Source organism: Salvia splendens, chromosome 13 (genome assembly GCF_004379255.2).
Source record: "Salvia splendens isolate huo1 chromosome 13, SspV2, whole genome shotgun sequence".
NCBI lineage: Eukaryota > Viridiplantae > Streptophyta > Magnoliopsida > Lamiales > Lamiaceae > Salvia > Salvia splendens.
In genome coordinates this window covers 17,953,222-17,962,041 of record NC_056044.1, presented here as the reverse complement: position 1 = coordinate 17,962,041, position 8,820 = coordinate 17,953,222, and the positions used below count along the sequence as shown (strand labels likewise).

The 8,820-nt window shown below is 43.8% G+C and overlaps 1 long non-coding RNA gene across 1 annotated transcript; it reads right to left on the bottom strand.

The window, feature by feature from the left end:
- Positions 1 to 850: 850 nt before the first annotated feature.
- LOC121761068 lies at positions 851 to 1,993 on the bottom strand. The gene is made up of 2 exons (XR_006041915.1): positions 1,268 to 1,993; positions 851 to 1,142 (listed from the first exon to the last, which is right to left on the bottom strand). It is a non-coding gene; the product is annotated as an uncharacterized LOC121761068 (long non-coding RNA).
- Positions 1,994 to 8,820: the final 6,827 nt, after the last annotated feature.

Genomic DNA, 8,820 nt, shown 5'->3' with positions numbered 1-8,820 from the left:
ACGAGGTTTGGTGTGAAGCGTAAATTGAAACCTTGTTACGTAGGGCCTTATGAAATTCATGAGAAGGTGGGACCCGTAGCGTATAGGTTGGCGCTACCGCCAAGTTTTAAAAACGTGCATAATGTTTTCCATGTGTCGCAATTAAGAAAGTACATCTTCGATCCCAAACACGTGGTCCACCAAGAGGGAATGATTTTGAATCCCGACTTGAGTAATGAGGAGAAGCCTGAAGCTATCCTGGACAGGAAAGTTCAAGAATTGAGAAATAAATCAATTGCATCTGTGAAAGTGCTTTGGAAACATCATGGACATGAGGAGGCTACATGGGAACTTGAGGATAAAATGAAAGAGAAGTACCCGGAGTTGTTCGTTAGAGATGAGCAAATTTCGGGATAAAATTTCTATTAAGGTGGGTAGAGTCCGTACTTTTTAAGTACTAATTTAAAATATGTTGTGAATTAGTTAAAAGGAATTTCTGTCGTCATGCTATGCTTCTCGTTATTTTCTTTATAATGGAGTATAGTATTTATGTGCTTGGTATGAAATGAGACGTCTTTTTATTTAAATGATGGAGGTTAATAGGAGACGTGTTTGAAAGTCTCGTTGAAGTAATAACGTTGATGTTACTATACTTGGCATAATTGAATGAGATGGTTGAGATGGATTTTATGGTACTTGGCGCGTTTAAATCAAGGATCGGTTGAGGAATTAATATTTGGAACAACACCAAATATTAATTGTTACGTTGGGCGATTTTAATCTTTGTTAGAAACGAGACGACGAAATTAATTAAAGTTTTCCGTGAACTTTAATTAATAGAAAGGAATGCGAGAATGTAAAGTATTTACACTTGGTCTTCTCAAATAAAATTGGAGTCCAAATATTTTTATAAAAATGGCTTTGGGCCATGACAAGCGAAAAAGTCCAACAAATAAATAATTATACAAATTTGGGCTCTCCAACTAAATGAGCCCAAACAATTTAATTAAAGTTGTTAGAGATGTCTTTGGGCCCAATTTATTCATAGAAAATTTTGTACAAGCTCAAAACCCTTTCCTCTCTTCTCCTACGCCAACTTCTCCACTCCATGGAGACTCTCCATTTTCAAGTAACCTTCCACCTTCCATCTTCCACAATCAATTCTGCAAATCAAAGGTCACACAATTAATAGAATTTCCTTGTTAATTAATCTACTCTCTTTCCCTTTTCGCATCAACTTTTTCAAACAAATTCAGAGAGATGAGAGCCGAGAGATTCAAAGGGCTACCTTTTCCTCAATTCAACACCCAAGTTTACATCGCTAGGTATAATTTCTTTCCCTTTCCCGAATCATGAACTTTTAACATCGTTCATAGCATATCATCACACATTAATCCCACAAGTAATCCGATCAAACAAATTAATCTAACACCTTAAATCCAAACGCCAAAAAGAATATAACTTTGAATGAGAACTTATCTTGCGGGTTGTTTCGGGGTTGTGCGCGGCTGTTCGGGTTGGTTACGGGACGTTTCGGGTGGGTTCGGTGATGAACGATGGCTGCTAGAACACGTTCGGGGTAGTACGACAGTCAAGCGGCGTCGGGCGACGGAGGAGCTACCGACCAGCAACTCATAACTGCTCGAGCAGCAGCCAACCGCGAGACGGCGATGCGGAGTGCAGTGCTGACAGCAGCGGTTGTTCGCGATGGAGATAACAGTGGCAGCGGCAGATTCGGAAACGGCTACAGCTGCTGCTCGAACAGGTCGATTGGTGCAGCCAACGACGAGCAATACCGAAGAGCGAGGCAACGACGGAGCAGCGGCTTCTAATAGAGGCAGCGGCTGGATGAATCGGCGACAACAGCAGCGTCCTCCCGGCGACAGCAGCGGCGAATTCCGCCGAGAAGACAGCGGCGGTGGTGGCTGGCGGAGTGTTGGAGATGAGCGACGGGAATTAGGGATTTTTTGTTATTTGGGGATTTTGTTGGAAATGGTAAAGAGGGAGAGAGGGATGGCCGATAGAGAGGATAAGGGAGTAGGTAAATCCTTGTTGGACTCCTTTTTGGGCTACAAATAAAATATGAGTTGGGCCTCCCTTTTAATTTTTGTTTGGGGTCTTCTTAATTAAATTGGAGATATAAGATGGGGAAATAATTAAGTCTTGGGCCTTTTAAATAAAACATTGGACCGATAATTTAATAGTGGCGAAGTATTTAATTAATTCCGAAATATTTTGAAGGATGAATAATTTTATCCTAAGTATGAAATAAATATAATTTACGACGGGAAAATGTGTTGTAATATATTTATGCATTTATATAATTTTTGAAATGAATTCGACATCGTTGTAGAAAATACGAGGAGCTTACGGAGGAATTATGGGCGTAAGCGGCCGACCGGCGTCGCCCGCGACGCCTTGGGCGGCAGCCAAATAATCGAAAATGTACGAAAACCGAGAAACGAGATAAAAGACTTTAATTAGAGTGCATGCATTCTAAATGTTGTCGTTATTGAGATTGATGTGTACTTTAATTTTTTTTTAGAGAAGGTGGTTTGCACGCTCTTTAAAGACGGATCGAGAAGTTGTTTAATGAAATTACTAAGCTTTTGAGGTGGGCTGTATTACTTAAACTCTTTTATTTGCAATGATATGTTTACGGTGAGATAAGGGTGGTTTGAATGTTATGTCATGCCGTATTCTATGTTTCGAATTGCCTATCTGATTATCTACTAGAATAATGTTCTACTAGACTTTGATGGTTAACGAATTCGGGTCTAACTAGGATCTAAGCCCTACTTACGCTAGTGCACTGATGGGTATCGCGAGCCGTCCTTTAGGTCGGCCGGTCCAGTGATCGAGTTTGTGGCCACATTCTCGTTTGACATGATGGTTCAGATATGGTACATGATGGAGGATGACGATGATATTTGTCCGCGCGGACATCATTTTATTTATGGAAATGATTTTAGTGTTTCTCGACATTTTAAAGTAAAATCCGAGTTTCACTCAACGAGGGCTTGACATAACTTTATTGATAAAATCTATTTTGGGCATGAGTTCACTGAGTGCATCAAGTACTCAGCCCCTGCATATGTTTTCCCTATGTGCAGGTTGAGCGTGGATGGGGGACGGAGGAAGTTGAGCATTTGGACAAAGACAATATTCAATAAATGTTTCGGTTGCTATTGTGTCTTCATACATAGTAGTAGCTAACCCTCGATTGCTTCCGCTACTCTAAGTTTTAAAAACTCTTATGTTTCCATAATCTGTTGGACTATTTTCGTACAAACTTTGTTGCTTTCGTGTTTGCAGACTATGATTTGTAATAAAGATTCATCTTTTGGATCTATGTGTCGAACCCCTTGATTGTTTCCCCTTTCTTCCCCGCTTCTTAATTCCCCCATTAGTCGCGACCCACCATACTTTCTATCCTTAGGAAGTGCGGTCATGACAGTATTATTATTTTAATGATTTTTTACAAAATGACTGCACTATTCTGCCAGATTTCTATCGTACAAAAATAATATATGTTGTTAAGTTTTGAATGATATACATGATGCATACGTGTTAAGGAACCCATTCTATGATGAAGTGATGTGTTGTTCGTTGATGTAAGCTATGGTGTATTTCCTTGTGTTGATGAACGTTTGGGATGGGTAAATTAAAGAGACGATGGAAGGAACGTTAGAGCATGCATGATAATTTTTGTGATGAAAGGCTGATTGTATTGTGGTGTTGACAAGGGTTGTCGTGCGTACATGAGCACAAGGAACGAGGGTTGCTTTGAGTTGTGTATTGTGTTATCTAAACAAGCGAGGCGGGCTTTCTTTTAAATAAGGACGATGTCCTAAATGTTTTATCGATGGGAATGAAACTGTGTTTATCATGTCTTGTTTGATTTTAATGTGCCTATCTGATATGGCTTTATGCCATTATTATTTAAATCGAATTCGGGTCCTCGTAGGGCCTCAAACCCTACTTGGACTAGTGTACACCTATGGTAGATCGTGTGCTAGTGTACGGGGCTGGCCAGTCTTGGTTTGTGGCCACATTCCAAGTCATGTATTGGCAGATATGGTAAACGTCTATGGGAAAATGACTGATTAGTCGACTTTTGAACGATGAAATATTTTGGTACCTCGGGCTTTCTAAAAATAAAAACCCCGATGGATACTTGAAAAAGGCATGATAAATAATATTTTGATAAACTGTTTTCGGCATGTATCCACTGAGTATTTTATAGTACTCAGCCCTACATATGTTTTCTCTATGTGCAGGTTGAGCGGCGATGAGAGTATGGTGGTGTTGAGCAAGTTAATTGAAGAATGAATTGTTTATCTTTGATCTGTGAGTGTGGTTGTGTCTTCACACATAACTTCACTCTTCTCTTGGATGCTTCCGCTGAAACCTGTTTTACTTATTGTTTGATCTTGACACTATTTTGAGTTCTGTTTAGAATCTAAAGACATGATACGTTTTGGAGTACGTTGAACCCTTTGTTATCTTGAATACCAATAATTATAATTGTTTTCTCCTTTGGTCCATCTGTCAAAGCGTCACCCTGACCCTTATCTCTTGACTTATTGTTCATTTTTTTCCTTGGTCAAACCCCTTTTTTATAAAACCCTAGCCCCTTTTATTTGATTGCATTTAAGTCTTGTTAGGTCACGATCGCCGCATTTAATTACCCTAGAAGGGCGGTCGTGACATAGTCCGTGCAACGGGCTAAGTGGGAGAAGACATAAAAAAACGTAGACTACCTGATATATCACAAGGCATGCATGGAAAAAGAACTAACACAAAACATAAGAAAAACCGAAAGTAAAGTTACTTGGTCAAAGGGGGAACTCAATTCGGGGCTTGGCTCCCGCGGGAGCCAAGCTGCGGTGGAACGTATGATCGGGTGACTTTTGCTTTCTTCCTCGTCGGTGACTCCGACTTATCCTCTTCTTTCGCACTTCTCGTAGACACTGGTTTTCTTACTGCCACGGGCTTTGATGCGAACGGGGCTATCAAGGGCTTGGACGCTGGTGGGGGCAACTGGAGGGCAGAACTTCCTTGCCCTGGCTGCGTGGGCACACTGCTAGGTCAAGCAGGCAATGTCATTTGAGGCTCGGGAAATTTCTCCCTCAGCCACTTTGTCATCACCATTATTAAGCTGACGGCTTCCGCTATATGATCGTTCTGTGTAGATGACTTTCCCACCAAGACAGTGACGCGCCCCTTGAGGGCCTGCATCTCCTCCCTGACTCCGCCAAACTCTTTCCGCATATCAGTCATTTCCTTCCGAATAGCACTGAGCTCCGTATGCATTACACTCGTTTCCTATCGAACTGCACCCAGTTCCTTGTGCATTGCTCCCACATCTATTTTCATCTCCTCGTACCCAACACTGGCGACTGCTTCAATTCTGCACTGCTCGGGCATCACCTTCAATACCCGTCCTCTGCTCCAACCCCGCACCCAGATCCGCCTCATGTCCCTTCTCGTCGCCTACCGTGGCGTCTTTCTCGGATGCGCTGGTAGACGGTTCGGCTGCGGCTTGTACGTCAAAAGGTTGGGATGTCGAATCCTCCAGAATCGGCAGTGGTGGTGGTGCGGTGGTTGCCGACGCGGCAGGTTTTGCTCCTTCCATCATCGTCATGAACATAGCGAAGGCTTTCATCGCTTCTTCTGGACTGCCAAACTTCTGCATTAATTCTGCCATGAACGTCGCCGCGCTGACAGATGCGGAGGGGCTCCCTGCACTTGGTTTGTTCTCCATGATCTGATTCTGAAAATCACACAAAAATTTGGAAGAAAAATTTCCGATTAGGGTTAATGCGAGAGAAGATTTTGGGGATTTTTTAGAGTGAGAGAGTGTGTTTAGTTTGAGAAATAAAGAATAAGGAGGGAAAATAGATATTAGATGGGAACGGTTGCAGCAGGCGGTTGCAGGTATGAGGTCAGCAACCGTACGCCTTCCCATAAAGTGTGATTTTGACATTCGAAACCGTACCACTTCCCTCCTAATCTCAAATTCTCTGCCGCATGTAAACGCTCTTCTCTGCAACACCACACTTAGATAAAAACAACAAAAATGAAACGCCAGGTTTCCAGGTCAAGGAGCCTGGTGTTTCGAAATATTTTGGAAGATTAATTTTTTTTTATTTGTTTGGTATTTTTTCTTTTATAAAAACAACCAAATATTTACACTTTCAATTTAGCACCCTTGAGATCCCCTGGTTCAGTATATAGATTAAAAATGCATTCCCATTTACCTGACCTAGGAGTTCTTCGAGAGCACTCCTTACTAGACCAATTAGGCGATAACAGAGAGTGCGCGTAGTGGCACTTCCTCCACTACGCACAACTCAGAATTATCCCTAAAAACCTTTACCCGATGACCATTCAGAAAGAAAAGGAGTAGAGTTTGAGGCACTGCCCTGAATTTCCACAGCTCCATTTGCTCGAAGGACAACAATAGTGTATGGCCCAATCCATTTGGACTTTAGCTTCCCAGGCATCAGCTTAAGCTTGGATTGGAAAAGGAGCACTCTCTGCCCTACTTGGAGTTCCTTGACCTGGAGATTTTTATCATGCCAGAGCCTTGTCTTCTCTTTGTACCACATTACGGACTCATATGACTCTAGTCTCAACTCCTGAAGTTGCAACTTCCGCTCTTCCTCCGAAGCTTGGGGTCTCATATTAATCTCCTTGACCGCCCAATATGCTCTGTGTTCCACTCCCACGGGCAGGTGGCACATCTTGCCAAAAACCAACCTGTAGGGTGACATTCCGATGGGCATTTTGTAGGCTGTCCTATAGGCCCACAACGCATCTCCAAGCCTCTTACTCCAGTCTTTTCTTGACGGACTCACCGTCTTTTCCAGTATTGCTTTGATTTCCCTGTTTGAGATCTCCGCCTGTCCATTAGACTGAGGATGATAGGGGTTAGAAAGTATGTGGTGGACCCCGTATTTCCTCATTAAGGCTTCTATCGTCCGGTTACGAAAGTGTGTCCCTTGGTCAGAAATAATCGCACGCGGCATTCCTTATCTGTTGAAGATGTCAGCTCTAAGGAACTTGGCCACCTCTTTGGCTTCACATGAAGTGGTAGCCTTTGTTTCTATCCATTTCGAAACATAATCTACAACCACAAGGATTTAAGTATTCCCATATGAAGATGGAAATGGACCCATGAAGTCCATCCCCCAGACGTCGAAAATCTCGCAGACAATCACTGGGACCTGCGGCATTTCACCTCGCTTAGAAATTCCTCCTGTTTGCTGGCACCTTTCACAGTTCTGACAGAATTCAAAAGCGTCCTTGTGTAGCGTAGGCCAATAAAATCCACTGTCTAGGACTTTCCTCGCAGTCTTCCTTGGTCCAAAATGACCTCCACATGCCAACGCATGGCAATGATTCAGCACGTCACTCTGTTCCCATTCCGGGATACATCTCCGAATCACCTGGTCAGCTCCCATTCTCCACAAGTAAGGGTCGTCCCAGTAGTAATACTTGGCCTAGCTTTTGAGCTTCATCTTCTGGGCCTGGGTGATTTCTTGAGAACTAGGTACTTCTCCAGTGACCAAGTAGTTTGCTAGGTCCGCGAACCATGGTTCAGCGTTCAATTGACATTTCCCTCTCTCAGTATCTGCTGGACCTGTTATCGCCATTATCGCTTCCCAGCTGATAGGGCTAGGAATTTTTCCTATGTAGTACAGATGCTCCTCAGGGAATGCATCAGGTACAGCTTCGTCTGTTTCTCCCTGAAAAATCCGACTCAGGTGGTCCGCTACCTTATTCTCCGTTCCTTTCTTGTCTCTTACTTCCCAATCAAATTCTTGCAAGAGTAGCACCCAACGGATTAACCTTGACTTGGATTCTTTCTTCGCCAGTGAGTACTTAATAGTTGCGTGATCGGTAAAAACTATCACCCTCGACCCCAGTAAGTATGGTCGGAACTTTTCAAAGGAATACACGACCGCCAGCATTTCCTTCTCCGTGGTGTCATAATTCTTCTGGGCCAGGTTGAGTGTCTTCGAGGCATAGAAGATCACGTAACTTTTACCATCGATTCTTTGACCTAGCACTGCCCCTACTGCGTAGTCGCTTGCATCACACATTATTTCAAACGGCAGACTCCAGTCAGGTGCTCTGATAATAGGGGCAGATACTAATTTATCCTTCAGTAGTTGAAAAGCCTTCTTACACTCCTTGCCGAAAATGAAATCAACATCATTATGCAACAGATGGGTGAGCGGCTGAGCAATCTTCGCAAAATCCTTTATGAATCTTCTGTAAAACCCAGCATGCCCTAGGAATCTCCTAACTTCTTTCTGATTCGTAGGGTAAGGCAGTTTTGAAATCACACCGACCTTTGCTGGGTCTACTACCTGTATACCCTTCTCTGAAACTACATGCCCTAGGCATGCACAAACCGACCCGGCCCGACGGTTAACCGGCGGTTCGGAACTGCCGGTTCATGAACCGGAACCGGGCCCGGAACCGGCGGGTTGAACCGGCAGAAGGGTCGCAGGGTCATAAGGGCCGGTTCAGGTTCGGCAATATCTTGAACCGTGAACCGGCGGTTCAAAACCGGCGGTTCGGCGGTTCGAACCGCTGGTTCAAAGGGTCGAACGGCATAGGGTTCGTAGGGGTTCAAAGTAGGGATTGGTATGAACCGGCAGTTCGCCAGTTTTGGGCGAAACCGCCGGTTTGAACCGGCGGTTCTGACCGGTTTCCGCCGGTTCCGGAAGCTTTTCAGGCGTAGGGGCTAGGTGAGGTCAGAAACCGGCGGTTTGTGTCGGAAAACCGTGGACCAACCCGCCGGTTTTGTGGAAAAACCACCGGTTT